A 19,876-nucleotide genomic window follows, 5' to 3' on the forward strand; every position below is an offset into this window, starting at 1 on the left:
AAACTTTGGCCTCAAAAGCCTTCAGCTAAAACTATTTTACTTAATCTGTGCCCTTCTGTCTGGATTCTTCCTTGGCTAGACAGAGGTCTTCACAGCCACCAAAATTTTCATGCCATGTTAAGCTGTTGGTACATGCTGTGAATGGCCTCTCTTTCCCAAAATCAGAAGTAGGTGGGACTGGGGCAAGTGAAAGAAGGTGCTGTTTCAAGGACTGCCACAACAAGCTGTTTTGTCCCTCCATGTGAAGACTGTGTTTTGGGGAGCATGCACTTCAGGTTTTGGTTTCTTTCTTTGTCGGTTTTGGTATGTCTTGGTTTTTGGTGAGGAGGGAAGAACCCAGCCATGGAAGTGATTTTCTGGGACGAGCTGCTAAAAGCTTTCTCTGTGCCTGGCAAAACCAATCGCTGGCTGGCTCTGAGAACAAGCACACTGCTAAGTCAATTAGAAAAGCTGGTAACGCCTCTATGATAACATATTAAAGAAAGGGAAAAACTGTGGAAAACTCTCTTTTTTTCCGTGCCTCTGAGGAGCGGGGAGGGGACTGTTGAGCACCTCTCATCAGGGCCAGGGCCCCTTTCCAGTGGGGCAGCCAGGCCCCTTCACAGCATGGCTGGGGCCCTTTCTGGTGCGGCTGCTGAGGTCATGCTGTGGGGAGGCCATCCTGGCACCGCGAGCAACAATGTGGACCTTGCTGGCTGGCCACCATGGCGCTGGCTCCATTTAGCACCTCTCTTCCTGCAAGGTGCCAAAAAGGAGAAGTTGTTGCCACCCTTCTGCCCTTTTGTTTGCATGTGGCAGGCCAGAAGCGGGCATGTGGCTGCTGCCATCTTCTAGCCTGCTGCACTGCAAGCAGAAGGGGAGAAGCAGCAGCAGCAGCTTCTGCTTTTAGGCACCCTGCACAAAGAGAGGTGCTAAATGGAGCCGGCACCATGGTGGCTGGCTAGATCGCTTCTGGGTTTTACAGACCCCTTCTTTGGGAGACTCAGTGCCTACTGAGCTGTTCTTCATAATGACCTTTCAACTTAAAATTAAATTATTAAAACATGATTAAAACATCCCCCCACCACATGCTGCTGGTGGGGACCACATGATCAGCAGCAAGTGGCATGGCAAGTAATTCCCTGATGCAGAGCCTAGACAAAATCAATCTTTCAGCACTGCATAACTCTTTAACAACTTTTCAATTGATAGAACTTGAAAAAACACCTACAAACACCAATTCTCTGACTCATGAGTCAGAGAAAAGGGAAAAAATGAAGACATGTCAGGAGAACAAGACAGCAACACTAAGGTCAGTGAAAAGAAGGGAGGGGGAGGAGGTGCTCCAGATGTCAGAGCTGAGATTCTTCTGCAAGCCGTGGTGAGGACTATAATAGAACAAACTGTTTCCCTGTAATTCATTAAGTGCATGGAAGGGATGCACAATTCACCCGCAGCCTGTGAGAAAAAGGCCCTCACGCTGGAGCGTGTGGATGCTGAAAAGCTGTGATCTGGTGACAGGCTTGAACAGAGAGAGAGAACCCTTACTTAGAGAGGTAGAGGAAGAGGAATCTTGCTTCCAAACTATTACAGCTCATCCTCAAAAGACTATACTCCATGAACTAGGTGATGAGGGAGCTGGCAGACAAGTTTGCAAAGCCACTCTCCATCATTTACCAACAGTCCTGGCTCACTGGTGAGGTTCCAAATAACTGGAAGCTGGCCATTGTGATGCCCAAACACAAAAAGGGTGGGAGGGAGGATCCTGGTAATTATAGGCCAGTTAGCCTGACCTCAGTACCCAGCAAGGTAATGGAACAGTTTATACTGAGTGTCATCATACAGCACTTACAGGATGGTGTAAGACTCTGCCCAAGATTGCTTTCTCATCTGCCTCATGATGGTCGTGAAAAGAAAACTGAGACCACTGAAAGAGGATCCTACATCCTGGTTTGGTGGGGGCTTGCCAAGTTCCCAGGACTGGAACTTGAGTTATTGTTCACAGGTGTGTTTGTCCACCTCATGCTACACTGTTCCCAGTGAAAAGGACAAGGAGCACCTTGACCTTCCTTCGCCTGCATCGCTCTGTGACAATGGCCTGGAGTTTTCCACCCCCAAGCCTGGCTGGACTCTCTTCTGGAATTACCCTTTGGTGGTCTTCACAGAAGACCCTTCATGGACTGAGATGGGAGAAACCACTCCCTCTAAGACTGAGACATAAAACCCCTATATGGTCTCCTCAAGGACTGAAACCTGTAACCTGGGGGGAGGAGGGCAGTGTGTGTGGGGGAGAACAGCTATCTGCAGGCAGTGAACCAGGAAAACAATGGCTCTCCCCACTGCTGAGATCATAAGACCATTGTATCCTTTCCCCCTCCTTCCCAACTTTCAATAGAAAACTCTAATAAAAACCCCTCGAGTCAGCTAGTTAACTCGAGATCTCCCCAACGTAAAGGCGACTCCTCAACTGGACATCGACTGGACCTCGAAGAATTGCATCACCTCTATGTTGGCAGGTACCTATCCTGCTCTTTCTTTCCTTTCCTTTCCTGCAGGGTTTCTCTCTCTCTCTCTCTCTTTCTCTCTCTGTCTCTTCCCCAATCCCCTCCAATGCATTTTGCTGTGATCATTCAATAAAGTACACTGATTTTGATTGTTACTGCAAACCCCTTGCTGTGTTGGTGTTTTGTACCCTGAGATCAGATAACGAATCATCACAATCTTGTCTGTGAGGGCGGATTGTGACAGATGGCCAGGGTATGAGACCCAGCCAGCACGAGTTTAGGAGGGACAGGTCCCACCTGACTAACCTGATCTCCTTTTATAATCAGGTGGGTGCAGGAAAGGCTGTGGATGTTGTCTATTTGAACTTCAGCAAGGCCTTTGACACTGTCTCCCACAGCATACTCCTGGAGAAGCTGGCAGCCCACGGCTTGGACAGGAGCGCTCTTTGCTGCGTTCAGAACTGGCTGGATGGCCAGGCCCAGAGAGTGGTGGAGAATGTTGCTGCATCCAGCTGGTGGCTGCTCACCAGTGGTGTCCCTCAGGGGCCAGTTCTGTTCAATACTTTTATTGATGACATGGATGCGGGTATTGAGTCTTTCACTAGTAAATTTGCAGATGACACTAAGCTGGGAGTGTGTGTCGATATGTTGGAAGGTGGGAGGGCTCTCCAGTGAGACCTGAAACAGTTGGATGGATGGGCAGAGTCCAATAAGAAGTTTAATTGAAGTTTAATAAGTCCAAGTGCTGAGTCCTGCATTTTGGCCACAATAACCCCCTGCAGTGTTATAGGCTGGGGATGGTGTGGCTGGAAAGTGCTCAGGCAGAAAGGGACCTGGGGATACTGGTCCACAGCCGGCTGAACATGAGCCAGCAGTGTGCCTTGGTGGCCAAGAAGGCCAATGGCATCCTGGCCTGTATTGGGAATAGTGTGGCCAGCAGGCCCAGAGAGGTCATCCTTCGCCTCTACTCAGCACTGGTGAAACCACACCTTGAGTGCTGTGTCCAGTTCTGGCCCCTCAGTTTGGGAAGGACGTTGAGACACTTGAGCACATCCAGAGGAGGGCAACGAGGCTGGTAAGGGGCTTGGAACACAAGCCCCATGAGGAATGACTGAGGGAGCTGGGGTTGTTCAGTCTGGAGAAAAGGAGACTCAGAGGTGACCTTATCACTCTCTAACTCCCTGGAAGGTGGTTGTATTCAGGTGGAGGTTGGTCTCTTTGTCCAGGCAGCACTGACAGAACCAGAGGACACAGTCTCAAGCTGTGCCAAGGGAAATATAGGTTGGATATTAGAAAAAGTTTTTTACGGAAAGAGTGATAAAGTACTGGAATGGTCTGCCCAGGGAGGTGGTGGAGTCACCATCCCTGGATGTGTTTAAAAGAAGATTGGATGTAGCACTCAGTGCCATGCTTCATTGAGGTGTTAGAACATGGGTTGGACTTGATGATCTTGAAGGTCTCTTCCAGCCTAGTGATTCTGTGATTCTTTAAAAGAGCCTGAGAGCTGAAGTGCAGAAAGGTGGAAATTGCCTTCTCTACAGAAGGCTGGCTATGGGTCAACCGTCACCTGATCAACCTCATCAACATGTTTCGGCTCCATGCAGTAACAGCCCGAGACTTCCTTCAGGTGATCCACCACCATCTCCCCCTCAAGCCTGTTTTTACCCACGCTCATACTCTTCATCCCAGCATGTTCCAGTAGCAGCTTATATTCCTTACTCCTCTCCCCCTCCTCTTCCCCCCTTCCTCCCAGGTGTATTTTTCCAATTGGTTTACATTCCTGAGTACACTTCACTTTGTTCCTGTGCACAGAAGCAACCAAGCCAAAAGAAAGTTTCTTCGAGAAGCTCTCTTTTTAAGAAGTCTTTTAAATGCTCACTTGCTATCTAAAATAAAACTGAAAGTCGGGGTTCCTGGGTGCAGTAACGTTCTTATTTTGTTTCTGCTTTTGTGGCAGCAAGTAAGCTTTGGAATTTTGCAACTTACACAGTCCTAGGTTATAACTGACAAAATGGGCAAGTCTACTCTTGGCTGCTTGGCATAATATATTATGTTAGAGGCTACATACAAGTGATACACAGATTACATGTTGTACATGTATACATTTCTCCAAAGCCAGCCTGGAGAACATTACAATAGAAATTATTTTATCAATGCTGCCAGGTTTGGAATACTTTCATATATGAGCACCTTGCTCTCAACTCTTACAGTTAAAGGCATTACCAGTTGTCTTGGAAGACAGCCAGCATTTTGCACTCCTCATCTGAGAAATGCAAAACTTGTGTTTGCATCTAAAAATACCAAATATTGCCAAGATTAACACCTGAAGCCAAGCAGACACCATCATGGAGTGAAATAGGGAGAATTTTTGGGGGAAAAAAAAGAAGAAAATATTCCCAATTGCAGGGAGAAATACAGAAATGTCAAAAATCAAAGTATTTTAAATGAAAGAAGTACTTGAAACATAGATATTAGAGACGGAGAAAATTACATTGTTTCCCCATGGAAATATCTTTTTATTATTGCTTCTAAGATCATCTCAAAGCAGTAATTTTTTTTGTCTGGAAAAGGAAATGAGAAAAAATTAAAACTCCATCATTCTTTTGCAAGTCTTGTTTTTAAGGCTCCCTGCACTGTCAGGCCTAAACACATTCAGTTTCAATGGCATGACATTATGAAAAAGCTTAAGACTTTTAAAAACTAAAATCCAAAATCTTCTGAACAGAACGTTAGTTTTTTCACAGGAAGACCAGATTAAACCAAGAAACTAATATAAACCTAAGGAAATAGTTTTCTCCACTGAAGCTGGCAAGTCTGAAATCTGGCAGTACCACTCTGAAACTTTGCATCTAAGTACTATTCCCAGCAGTGTCCCAGCACTCTTTTATGCTACTTGAGACATCTTTACTTCCATATATGTCAGTACTGCAAATGCAAAAGGTATAAAATAGCTTTTTGCTATTCCTCATATAATTCATACATGTATGCAGGTCCATTTTTGCTCCAGATGGAAGCATTTTTCCCATACTCACTTGCAAAAACTGTAGAGATTTGCTGAAATCTCCTCTACTAGCTTTAGTATTGAACAGACATCCTTCAGTATTAAATTTTAAATAAAGAAATTTACAATGCAATACACCTTGAAATCATCAGCTCAGTAGAAATAATAATAATGAGAAGAAAGCACCTCTCCATCAGTAAAGGGCAATTCCTTGAAGCTTGAGGCAGTTAATTTAAAATACTGCCAGTTACACCTCTTGCCTTACCAGGAGTCCTACGATTCCCCTAGGCTGCCACTGTGCTCCCCCATGGCAGACTGTCTCTTTCAGAAAATCTAGGTTTGACTCATAAAAATCAAGACTTCTCCAAAGTCTGAAACTGCTTTTTCCCTGTTGTGGTAGATGAGACCAATGTGTGTGTGTGTGTGTGTGTGTGTGTGTGTGTGTGTGTGTGTGTGTGTGTTCGTGCAATTCAACTACCTAGTCTTTGGACTTAGATATTTAAATAGAAACTTCTGGTGGTTTGCATTTCCAGCCACCATATATATAAGAAAAAAGGCCAGTTCTCACACCAAGAGACAGGTAATCAGAGGAGACAAAGGAATCCACTTCAGAAGGAAAAGAAATTTCTCCAACAAATATTAAATGAATGGAGTCCTTCTAACAGAAGAGGAAGCTCTTCCTTTAAGCCATACCCTTACTGGTTCATAGAAACCTCTCCAAGAATCAATTTTACACAGTTGATGTTTTAGTCTCTTAGATTAACACACTATTTTCCTTCCCATTCCCTGACATTTCATCTCACAGCAATCTTCAAGAGATACTGTCCCTGGTCACCAACTGGGAAAGAGCCAGGAGCTGTCATAATCCTGGATATGCATCTAGCTGTGGCCACAGACAGGCAAACATCTTCCAGTTTTTCGTGCTGCCAACTAGAAATAATATCTGCAACATATAAGTGATATAAGGCTTATCTGAGCCACTGAGCTCCACATCTTGTGTTGAAGATTGCAGACACTTCACATGGTGCTCTTCACAGTGCAGTCTCACAGCTATCTTTCCATTTCAGACTGCTATATTCCTGCTCTGAAAGAGCATTACTAGTCTGTCAGTATCCCATTCTGTCATTATGTTGAAAACTGTTTTGTTTAAGTTGGATCATGCCAAGGGCTTTCTGAGAAAACCCAACAGCTTTTGCATTTAAATTATCTACTTTTTAATGTTCAGGCTTCTTCTATTCTGTTTCCTTTGTTTGTGTTCAAATATTCTTCTAGTACTTTGTTTTTCAAATGGACCCAGTACGAAGAATTTAAGAGAGGCAGATGGAAATACCTTCACAAAATTACCAAGAAATGTAGTAATACTGTGAATGAGTTCCAGGAATTACTGAAAGTAATACTTGGTATTAATTGCTTAGTAATACAGTGCTTGAGGTTTCCTGTCACTAGTTCAGTATGCCAAATCTTAAAAAAATTAATTTCAGTTTCACATGCTTGCAAAAGCCTGTTTCTACCTGATCGTTTTGCAAAAAAGAACTGACCTAGTATTCAAGAAGATTGGAGGGCTTTCCTTAATTCACTTGGTGACCAAACTTTGTAAGAATCAACCATGAGAGTAAGAACAACAAGGATAACACAGAATTAAAATGCAATAGGCATCATCCTTCCATGATATCAGACAAATAATTCTATTGCTATTGCCCAATAACTCAAGCATAGCATTTCATGTTCATTTCAACTTGCAGCCGCTAGTTCATGTTGGATAGACAGCTCCTCAACCCCGTAAGATGTGTTTCTCCACATCCCCCCTAACTCTGAGGCCTTCTGCTGAAACCACAGTATGGCTTTCAGGAGAATAGGGAATGTGCTGCCTTCCTCAGCAGGAACACACACTCCTGTTCCTGATGGAAGCACAGCAGAGCATCTGAAGACACCCTGCCTACATGACTGAGAACCAGACTCATGCAGTCCACCAGGAACTTGGGAAGACTCCAGCTAACCCCTGTCCTGAACAGACTCAGCCATGGGGTCAGACTAGGTATCTCAGGGCTTTTTATACTATTGGGCTGACAAAACTCCACGGATGGTGATGGCACTGCCTCTCTTGGCCCCTCCTGCATTGTTGGGCTGTCTTCATGGGGAAAAGTATTTTCCTTCTCATCAGACTGAGCATCTCCTATTGCACTTTATGGCCATTGCCTTTCACTCTCCTGCTCTATGTTGCTCTGAGGAGCAGCTTCTCAGTAACTTCCTCACTGATATTGTCAGAAAGGCACAGTAAGAACGGGGCTGCTCCATGGTGCACACAGTGTGCCCCCAACACTGGCAGTGCCCACAGTGGTGTCAGGCTTTTGACCGGGACCAGTAACACCTGTGCTGACAACAAGATGAAGTAACAAGTCATTTCTGGGCTCCTTGAACGGAGCTGCAAATCACAGGAGATGGAACTGAGTGCACATGGTGTAGCTCAAGCCAGAACAGCACCTTGGACTTTTTGGTTGGACCAGAGACCTCCAAAGTTCCTTCCAACTGCCACAATTTATTACAGATTATTTCAGACCACATGATAGAGAAGTACTGAAAAGTAAATCATTTATACACTGGATGATTGTAGCTTGGGGGGCAGAGAATGAACTCTGAAGCTTATTTTATAAGAGAAGGTGCACAGTGAACAGAATCAAAAGAGCAGACTGTGTGTGATTAGTTCCCTTGTGAAGTTTCTAATGTAGTCTACTTGCAGACCCAAACTCTGTGACACGGGATTTCTTAGTAGGTTCCTCAAATGTTTTCAGAAACAGCTTCCAGTATGTTCAGCGTAACAGAAAAATTGTTGTTACTGTTATTCACAGTGTCCATCTCAGCTTCTCTCTTCTCCAACAAGCCTAATATTCATGACTGTTCCAAGCTTGGGAGAAATAGTAATTTTTGCCAAAGGAAGGCAATCTTGTCAAGGAAGCAGATACCATTGGTATCCTTATCCAGGGAACTATCTGCAAATCCTCAGTTTAGTCCAAACCGAGAGTTTGTGAAGTCCCAGATGAAAAGCTTTTTTAGAGAACAAAAGCCGGGGTACTGAGCAAAAGGAGAAAACAAGGCAGCAGCCTTTACACATTTACAACAAAACAGTGAGCAGAGTATATATTCCCCTGGATCAATTTTTTCTGTCCCAGGGGGCAAACACCTAACACCAACAAACCTCCCTGCTTCATGTGCTGCCACTCAGGCTTGTCTGGTCGCAGAAATGGCCCAATGTCTCAAACTCAGACAGACCTGGTACTTCTGGGAAATTACATGCACTAGTCATAGCATATTTCCTTGGAGTGAGACAAGTCAGGTGATGTACTCTTCCTTGAAGACCTCTATTTTAAAGGACTAATATTTTTAATGCTGTTAAAATTCATGTCTTTATACCAGCCCAGCACTCTGATGTAATTTTCCACCCATCTACATGAGTAATGTCAACACTGACACAAAGTTGTGTGGCCACCAGCCCTGAGTCAGCACCCTACAGCCTTTCAAGGACATTTTACAATTCAGGTCTTCTGGGAGGAAGGCAAGCATGCTAGTACCCTCTCAACAAAGGCAGAAGAAACAAGATAAAACAGTGAGAAGTAGTGTAAAGGAGAGACCAGAACCAGAAATGCTCCAATTCTACTACTCTGGGGTAAAATTGTGCGTACTGGAGAAATCCAAAAACACGGATAGCAGCCCATTGCTCAGACAATATGGCTTCTGGAGACAGGAGGTTGGGACAGCTTTTTTTTTTTACAGTCCCGAGGAACAGGCAGCAGGTGGGAGCTTTGAGAGTTTTTTGAAATTGGCAGAGATGTGGATGTGATTGGCATGCATGTAAAAATGGAGTATGTGTAAAACGGAAAGTATAGCCTTACTGCCCTCATTGTGTATGCTCCCACCACAGATTCCAGCTCCCACTTCTCATGTCCTCCCTTCCCACCTGTATCTCTTCTCTTCTGCCCAAACATGAAATGATGTCTGTGTTTGCATAGCTCGTGAAATAAGGTGGTGGAAACCCACAATTTCTCCCAGGACTGACCTCGTGCCAGGGAGGCTGGGCACACCAACCCTTGTATGACAAACACATCACCAGGAATAACAGCCTGATGGATGATAAAGTGGTTCAGCTGAGAAGCAATAATTTTTCTTTAGAGTTGTCTACCAGGAACAGTGTGGACATTGAACTGTCCTGTGCTTAGAAAGAGCATCTACATAAAGAACTTCCTGAGGAAGGGGTAATCGCACTGCAGGTTTGTCCCACATTGACAGTGCTGTGTGTGGGGCACAGGTCAGAAAGAGAGAGGAATAACTGCATTGTAAAAGAGAATGTCTGGTCATCTGTTTTGGTCTTTACAGTGAGTGATAGCTTCACTGAAACATGGATGACTAAAACAGGCCATGAGTTCTCCCATTCAATGTTTTAAAGAGCAAATCCCTTTAAATCTATCCACCTCTGCAACTTCCTATTTCAAACTTTGTTGTGCAAATACACACAGCAAGATATATATGAAATACACATACATTTTTATGGGTTTTTAAAGTATCTTTTATCAGGCAAAAAAGTTTTAATTTTGCAAAGATCACTAGAAGCTTCTTAACTCTGAAAATTGAAACAAATGTGTAAACTGATTCAGTGGTAGACATACTCAGAAAGCAAACAAATGAGAAACGTTTCATCTGGATTTCTCCCAGAACAAAGACAAATGAAAAGACTACCTCATTGTTTATTCTCAGAAGAGTCTTCTCATCAGGTAACACAAGCCAACACTGAATGTTTACAGTACCCATGAGTCCTTGCTTCTTTTGCCATTAAACTCTTAAGCTTTATTCAAGTCATTTAGGGAAGAATATTTTAGGGAAAAAATAAAGAGGTGCATTTCCTCCTTTCTGATACTCTATAGTCAGCAAAGGTTTTGGACCCAAATTTCTAAAACAGGGCTAACAAAAATCAGTTTAGCTAAAATGAACCCAGACTTCAGGAACTCCACATAAGACTCAGAAGCAGCATATGCATGAAGAAAGAGAAAGGTAACTCTACTCTGAATATGGTAGACATATTCAATCCCACATATTCAGGAACATTACAAGAATTCCCTCACACAGTCTTACTACACATTTGCTGTGGCACTGGAGAAGTGATAAAGCTGTATCTTTATAGGAGGAATGCAAACTGTGGGCGTTTGCCTCAGGAAAAAACCACAGCTTAAATAAAAATGTTAGTCAGTATTTACTACTGAAATGCTAATTTCACAGCAGCAAGGAGAGCAGAAAAATAGAGATGTGAACCAATGTTTTCCAGTTTTTCACCCTTTTCCTGGAGCAGCAAAATATGGCACAGTATAAGAAGTGAGAGTAAGAGCACAGGTTGAGACAGCATCAAGATTCTCCATATCTTGAACAAAGCAGAGAACATTCAAAAAGAGATATTTAAGGAAGACAAATACCTATTTCAAGATTCAGTTAAAATCAGGTGAAGTAAGAAGAAGAGTTGAACGGTGTTTTTCCACACTTCTGGTCAATACTTGGACAGAGAAGGAAGAGAGGTGGAACCTAAAAGGCACACCTAACCCTGCTTCTTTATCTAACTTCAGGAGAGAAATCTGTGGCTGTGAACTGTGAAGACATACACTTTTCCAGTTGTTTAGAGTTTTCCAGCTTTTAGAGTCTTCTGAAACTTTCTACTCTGCAGATATTTCCTAGAGGTGCCTCACCAGGTCACTGGCTTTGGTGAATTGCCTATCTGGCACCTGACCATGTGAAGTCTTCATCGGGGGTTTAGGCGACTCTGGGATCCAGTAATGACTGAGCATTACTCTAACACCACTGGTCCAGCAATGACTGGTGATGACTAGGCTTTCTTCTGTAAAACAATTGATTTTTCTTTTGTAAACATAGGAAGAAGATCTGAAAGGATGCAGTCTTACCAGTCTCAGCTGCCCTTTCTCTGATGGTATTTCAAGCTTACCAGAGCATTGAGGTGAACTTGCTCAGACATTTTTCTTCCAATTAGCTCACCATTAGACTACCCTTTAGAACTTTATGGATGTATCCTGCTCCCTTCAGGACTTCTGCTGCAAGGTTCCGTGCTCATTCCTCTGGGTCTAGACAGGTATCAGGGCATCCCTCAGTGTCTGGGCCCTTGAGCACATTGAGTTGCTTTTGAAGCCAGGAATATTCCTCTTTCCTTTCCAGAGGTGTCCATCCAACACAATACTTATAAATGAGGTTAGCACAGCAGCTGAAAGTGAAAAATAATAAATTGACTCTATTCAACAGGCCATCAGGTTCACAACAGGAAATGATTTACAGAAATTTCCCCTACACAGTTCTAAAAGCAGCAATGCTGGGTTTGGCAAGTCAGATATATTTTACATGGTTGACCTGCTTCTGTATCTGTTTCTTTAATTTTAGTATCTATCTTGTATCAGCTTCTATTTTTTTTCAGGTGCACATCTTAGTCATTTTACCCCTGAGGCAAATTATGACTGCATTAACATGTGTGCAACCAAAAAATCAAGTTAGATAACATTGAAAATAAAACCCTGATAGAGGAAAGACCTTCTGCCTTGAACACATGTAAAATGCAACTGTCACCATTTTGCTCCTAAAATGTAAAAGAAAATTTTTGGACTTGGGTCTATTCCCAGGTAATTTGTAGCACTGTTTCAAGTTCTGCATCCTGTTGCTCCAATTCAAGACTTCATCAAATTTTTAAATGAGTGTTAGTAAGAGAATTAGACACGAGACCAGACATGAGAACCAGACAGAACTTACAGCTGTAGGACCCCCTAAGTAAGGAAGGTCATCAGCCTAATGGAGCCAGTCCAGAGGACACCACCAAGTTATCAGAGAAATGGAGTGCCTCTCTGACTAGAAAAGGCTGAAAAAACTGAGACAGCTCAGCCTGGAGAGGAGAAGGTTCCAGGGAGGCCTTATAACACCTTCCAGTAAATAAAGAGGGCTACAGGAGAATCTGAAGAGGGACTATTTTACAAGGGCATGTGGTGACAGGACAAGGAGGAATGGCTTTAAACTAAAAGAGAGTTTAGATTAGCTATTGGGAAGAAATTCTTTACTGTGAAAGTGGTGAGATACTGGCACAGGTATCTACAGAGAAATTGTAGATCCCTCCTCCCTGGAAGTGTTCAAGGCCAGTTTTGATGCAGTTTTGAGCAACCTGGTCTAGTGGAAGGCGTCTCTTCCTCTGACTGGAGAAGAAATTACAAAGTCTTAAAAGTCTCAAAGTCTTAAAAGTCTCTTCCAACCCAAACCATTCTATGCTTCTGTGATTCCATGAAACCTTGATTTGTCTCAGATTTACATGGCTATGCCTCAACATATGCCTCAAAATTTTTGGATCTCAGCTCTGTCTTCTAGCCAATATGAGTGAGAGAAGCTCAGCATGTGACATGCTAATTGTTTCAGGTATGATAACAGATGGCAATGAAGCTGGGATACCAGATAAGAAGGAGAAGGAATTCATGGTGCTGTAAAATTCTGTAGAGATAAAAAAGGGTGACAGGTACATCTTTATAGCAGCTGAAGAGGAAAAGCAATATTTGCTCTTCACACAGGTACATACTAATCCATGGTAGCTTCTGCTGAGATGTATTTGGTTGCTGAAACTCTCCAGTAGCATCACCTGACAGGTTGTCGTGGTTTGTGGAAGGGGAAGTGAGGAAGTGAGTTTTTGGGAGGTGGTGGTGGTCAAACCAGTAGGTGCTCAGATGTGAATATTGGCACCTGGTTTGGCCATTGAGGATATGGATACGCCTCTAAGAACACAGGGGTTAAAAGCGAGGAACTCCCAGGAGAACTCTCTCTCTTGGTTCTGGTGGATGGAGTGGTCAGACCTCCCCTGCCCAGCTTCGGGCTGGGCGGGGGAGGAGAAGCCACGAGGCCAAGGGAGGTAGGCCGGAGCCTTGGGCAGAGACGGGAGGCGATGGCTTGGATAAGAGTGAGTTCCCCACAGAGATGGAAGGGTGGAAGAACTCGGAGAGGCATCGGGCAGCCCCCCTTTCTCAGGAGGGAGAGGGAGAGAGAGAGAGGTGCCAGTGCTACCTTGAAATTCGATAGCACTGGCTTGGCCGAGAAGGAGAAGTTGGGGGGCAGTGGGAAGAGTGCCCAGCGGAGCCAGCGTGGGAGTTCGGGATGAGTAGAGACTGTAATTTTAACCCTTCTGTGGGATGATGGAAACCTTGCAAATGCTGATCCTCCGGGAGTTGAAGGAGGAGAGAGACGGAAATAAAGTAAGAGGAAATACGCAAGTGTGATGAAAGCTGTGAAGGTTGAAGAATGACTGAGAGAAGTTGAGAAAAATCCTAGGTGGAGGAGATGATGGAGTGGCTTTTGGCTGGACTTTTCTTGTATGGCCATGGACAGAACCTTTCCTGTAATACAGAGACTGCATTTTAGGGGGAGGCGGTGGCTTGGTGCCAAAGGAGCGATGTGAGCAGAGACGACGGGTGATGAGGTGATGGTGCTCTTGAGACCCCTCGGCCCCAGGGGGTGAAATATTGGGGGGGACTAGTGTCCCGAAAAGGTGAGAGACTGTCGTTTTCTCCTGGAACTGGGCGAAGCATCCTTGAAAAGGGAAACCCTAAAAGCAGCTCTGGTCCATGTGCAGTGGTGAGAGCACTGAACATGGAAGGAAGAAGTCACGAAGTGTGGTGCTGAGTGACAGGGAAACACAGCTGGACTTGGCTGTGTTTCCAGGGGAATTTGCCTGTGGGGCAAGAGGGACTTGTCTCTCCTTGATGAAATGAGAGGTGATTGTCGGAAGGGTGGAGATGGACTAAGAGTTAATTATTTGAAGGGTGATGGACTGGATAAAAATCTAAGGTTTTGTTTTATGATGTGGGAAATTGAGTGGGGGGAGGAGAAACATTTTGAAAGGTTTCCATTTTTCTCTGTGTGTTCATTTTATAATTATATGATAATAAAGTTTTCTTTTCTTTGTTCACAAGTGGAGGCCTGCTTTGCTCTGTCTCTGATCACATCTCACAGCAGACACCAGGGAAGATAGGTTTTCATGGGGGCACTGGCATTGGGCCAGCGCCAAACCATGACACAGGTACCTCCCTCCCTGTCTTTCGTGTTTGCCTCACAACATATGTGAAGCACTGACAACATATTCTTTCCACATTTACCTGTTAACAACACTGCAGCCTGGCTCATCTGCACAACCCCTTTTCTGACAGAAGAGCGAAATAAAAACTCTCCCTATGCTGAACTCATGGGTAGCAAGAGCTTGCGATACCCAAACTTTCAAGTCCTTTTATGGCTATCATTTTCAAAAATTTGCAGGGGAAAGGATTAAGAACACACACCCTTAATCCTGTGTTTGTTGTGGCTGTAAAAATGAAATCAATCCCTCTGAATTCTATTTAGCGTGCCACCACTGCCAAGGCAAACCAGTGCACCTATGAGCACTGCAGTAAAAGTGCCCAGGTGCTGCAGTTTGCAGGAAGTGTGGTAATTAATGGCTGAGAGCCCATCATATGAGCATCTGATCTCATGCCCAAATCTTCTGAGAGAAACATCTGGAGTGCTGTAACCTAAGAAACTATTTCCTATCTTGTAGTAAGAATTTTGTAATTCTTTCATGAGGAATTGCATGAAGAATTATAACCCTACTCTGGTATGAAACAAACCAGAGTACAAATAAATTAGTGAAGCTCAGGAATAAATCTGGTCAGAAACTGCTAAATTGTTGGTTACTTCTCCAATGGTGTTTGGAGACTTCCCAATAGATGAGAAAATTAGGGACAGTTGTGATTTTCTCATGGAAATTTATGGAAAAAAATTATTGAGATAAGACCCCATCTCTTCCCGGAATCATGTCTTTCAAAGAGCAAAGATACTTATAAATTCCTTGCTAATCCTTTCAACAACTTCTCTGAAAGGAGAATAAGTATATGCAACTGAAAAAATTAATTCAAATTCAGGAGTTTGTTTAATGCTACAGAATAAAGAATAGACTCAAGTTGAAACTCAGTGCCAATCCCTACCTTTGTTGTCTTCTTACCTGACATGCACAGTTAAACAGATTGTTTATTTACTTCATAGGAATTGTCTTTCACGATATCTCTATTGCTTGAAGATAGTAAGCATGGAATATATGTCTAGAAACTTACTCGGGAAAAAAACATTGCAAAATGAAAGGATGAATGTACAGTATCAGAGTTTCTCTATCTTCTAATAAGCTAAAAAAGTCTCTGGTTTTTAGTCTCTCTATTTCTGCTATACTAGAAAACCTTATTATCAGTTCTTGTAATTATAAGCATTTATACTTTAGAATTTCTATAAATCCTAATTTAAGTTTATACTTTGTTGATTTTATGTTCCTTTCTATTGTCCTAACTTGCATTAAATTTTCCTTCCTGAAAGAAAATTCTTTAGTCTGTAGGGATATATGAGAATCTATTTCAACTCAAGCTGGCCCCTTCTGATCCTCATGCTGTTCATACCCCACCTACAGGGAATCAGTGTCTTCTTGTTGAACGTATTGTTGTTTCAGCTTACAAACCATAGCCACATAAAGATCCTTAAACGTGTAAAAAAATCCATTATTTTCCCCACAAATCAGAGACAGAGTTAGAAGTTAAATAGCCTGAAACATTCCTATGAAAATAGGAACCTGTCTCATTTCCTGATGGAGCCTCTCCTTTCAGTACCAGAGGCACTGTCATTGAACCTAGGGACTGGGAGATAGGAACAGTTAAGGACCACCAAGGTCTTTAACCTTAACCTCTAAGTCTAAAAAATTTGTAAGCAAGCACCACAAAAACATGAATTTGGCACTGAAGTAACCATGACACCTTACTGTGCTCTTTTTCAAATGATAGCCAGCTGGAAAAGCTGGGAAATGAAAGCCAGCTGTCTTTCTGGGAAGGACAGAAACAGGAACACATTGGGCTGTATCAAGATGACGTACATCTTCCTCCAGCACGTGTGTTACTGCTTAAGGAAGTCTGACAGCATTTCCAAATTCACGGGACCACAGTTTTCACCAGGATGCAGAAGGCTAAAGAGTAGCCTGCAAGACTTGAATTTCATCCACCAACTGGTGGACTTTGTTTCATTATTATCTAACTGTTATCTCTTCATTACAAAATCAAGAGGAATGACCCACAAGTAATAATGATCTAAGCCCCTACAGTATGTGTTGGTTTTGAAGGTGTCTTTTTTTCTATTTAAGATGCCTTTCCTGACACATAGAAATACACTTTAAAAACAGAAAAAGCAAAGAATTGGAATTGTAAGCTCTATCTTCCCAAACTCTATGCTTTAGAGGTGATATATAAAATCTGGAAGGGGGAAACATTGGGTTGGGTCCCCAGCTAGGCTGCATTAGCAAAGGCCTGTGTTAGCTTCCACCACGGTTTATACCAGCTGATGGTCTGCATGGCATTCGGTGGTGACACTGCCACTTTCACTTTACCCATGAACACAGCCTTGACACGCTTTACTCACCACAGTAACTGATTCTTCTTGGCACATACATACATCAAAACTAGCTGTCCAGAACAAGATTGTCAGTGTTTACTCAGCTATATTTGCAATCCCAGGTGCTAACAGAAACAAGGAAACATACGTGTTCCCATGTCTCTGGTTGGGGTATGTCAGCCAGTAAGGATCACAAAGGTGCACAAAAAGTACCACACATCTCCACTGAAGCCACCCATATGAAAAAGAAGGTAGGTTTGGTGTAAGTCATGTTGTAATCTGCCCACTGAGTGATGCAGCTTTTAACAGTCCTGGCTGGACTACAGGTGTATCTAAAATGGGTGGAAAAAATGGGGTTTAAGTTGGACTGGGATATTTTTAAAGCAACTGGTAAGGTTGTTTCTCTGGAAAGAAGGGCCAAAACTTGCTATTCCAAATCATATTTAGGGCTTTTTTGATCTATACTCTAGTTTCTAATTTTTGAAGTTTCTCTCCTTCCAGCTGAACCACTATGTTTCTCACAGAAAGAAAACAGCAAAAAGAAGAAAGTTAGGAAATTATCAGAGAGATAAAAGCATGCCATTTCAGAACAAGATTGTGTGAGAAGAAAGTTTTAAAAAAGGAAAAGGGTTTTAATACTTGGCTCAGAAACACAATTTTTTTTTTAATTAACTGATAACTTTCAAAGTAAGCATGCAAAAAGCAACTTCTTTCTTGTTTGCTACTCACTGTGACAAATTTTGAGTTTTTTGTTTTCAGATGTTTTTCAGAGTATGAAGGAGCAAAAGTGAGACAGACTCTCATGCTGGGGAATCAGGAGCAAAATTGGTATGTGCAGCTTTTCCAAAAGCATCTGGTAAGGGTATTTGATCATTCTTCAGAGTGCTTGCAAGGCTGACTTTCCAGGAGCCCTGAGCATGTACGAATCAGCAAAGAATGAGGAAACACATTAGGATATATTTGCTGACAGAAAGAGAGAAGGCAACACCCTGTGCTGTGTGATCACTTAACAATAGGGAACTCTCAAATCTCAAGGTGGAACCTGCCATGCAATTTTGTGGTGCAGTATCTGTCCTCAACATCTTGCACATTAAAGATATTTTTTATGAGAATATTAGCACATGTGGTGGTAACTCCAGGCACTCAGAAAAAAATAATCAAATTCAGACCTCCCATTCCAAATCACATTACGGTTATGGCCCTATGTTAAAAAGATGTTTGTGATGGATTCCAACTCCTCTGCTGTCAAATCCTTCACTCTTCTTGCACCTCAACCCCATCAAGGGCTAAACCCAAGAAATACTGCTGAATAAAGCGGTTTTGTGCACACACAATTAGTATTTTGTTCAAGACATTTAAGACATATTTTACAACAAATCTTTTCATTACCAGAGGTATTTAAAAAATATTTCACCTTTAGTCACACTTCGCAGATACACTTTGTGTAATACTAAGTTTGGTATTTGACGCACAACCCATTTTTTTCCTTAAATGCTTAATCATTTTTAAACCATTGCTAAACATTACCAGTCAGGGATAAGTAAATACTTTTGTCCACAGCAGATTTTCATATTTAATCCTATTTGCTATAGTATGCAATAGGTTCTTTTTCAGAACAGAAAGTAAAGAAATTATGTCTGTATGTGTAAAGCTGCTTTAAAGTACTGGTTTCTTTATGGCGTTTCCCTGTAAATTTTGGGTTTTTTTTTTTAAGATCAACCATTATGCATTCTAAATGAGAGCTGTGCCATGCCCTTGAAAATATTTTTACTTAATACATATTCAATTAGGAATCTACCTTTGAGATGCACACAGACCTAGAGATTATGCCACTGATCTTGCAAAAAACATTTCCTGCATTTTTTTTTTCTTACAGTCCTACAAGGCCCCACATATCTTGCTTGCAAGATATCTTGGCTTGTTGAAACCAAACATGGTACAAATAGAAAGCTTAGACTTCAAAGTGGATGTAATTTTAATTTACTTCTCTGCTGAGCTTTGTCTCTTTTGTTACTGCAAATCAAGATAAAACCAAACTCCAACCTCAGTTCCTAGTGAGCACCTCCTCTAGGCTGCTAAATTCCATATTGGCCCAGGAGCTGTGCTTGGAAGTAATGAAGTGAACTAACCAGTTTCAAAACTCTCTTTTCTCCAGGAAGATATAGGATCAAAGTGATTGAGTTGAAAACTCTGCCTGCTGATGTAGGTACCAGGATGGGTTAATAGTAGAACCCCATTTCCCTGTGTGGAAAGCCTTCTGTCTGTTAAAAAGAGAAAGAGATACCCCAATCCCCCACCTCCCCTCCCCCACCTCCCAGTCTAATTTCAAATATTAAACCTGGCCCAGAGATGACTCTATCTGCAATGCTATCTGACAAAGAGATTCTGGGAAGAAATACAGAATTGTAGCCACCTCCTCTTCTTCTGATGACTCCTTTACTCATGACTCGACCACTCATCTTCTAAGAAGTAAATTTATCCTACATTCTCTTCTAAGAAGTGAACCTGTCACCTTGTCATGCTGGGGAGGCTGCATTTTTCTTCTCTGCAGCAGGAAGCTGAACTTTACATCTGCCCTACACACAACAGAAAACAGACTTGATGCTGTGTACAGGAAGGAACCACTTGTGTGTCCATGCTCTCAGACTTGCTTTACATGTCTTTTGCCTCATATGGATATGAGAAGCAATGAATACAGCAGAAGAATAATGACATATTTAGCAATGAAAAGCACTTTCACACTGATTTCAATAAGTAAGCCAGGTTGCTCCAAGGTAGTGCAAGTAGGTCTGTGGTGGCATGTGTACCACCTGATGCTGTGCACTGATGTCCTAGAATGCCAGGATGCTGTCACAAGGTATCTGCTTTTGCAAGAACAAGTGCCCAGTATTGCTTCTTGCTGCTGTGCAGTGTCCCAGATGCTGGTACTTTT

Source organism: Motacilla alba, chromosome Z (assembly GCF_015832195.1).
Source record: "Motacilla alba alba isolate MOTALB_02 chromosome Z, Motacilla_alba_V1.0_pri, whole genome shotgun sequence".
Lineage (NCBI taxonomy): Eukaryota > Metazoa > Chordata > Aves > Passeriformes > Motacillidae > Motacilla > Motacilla alba.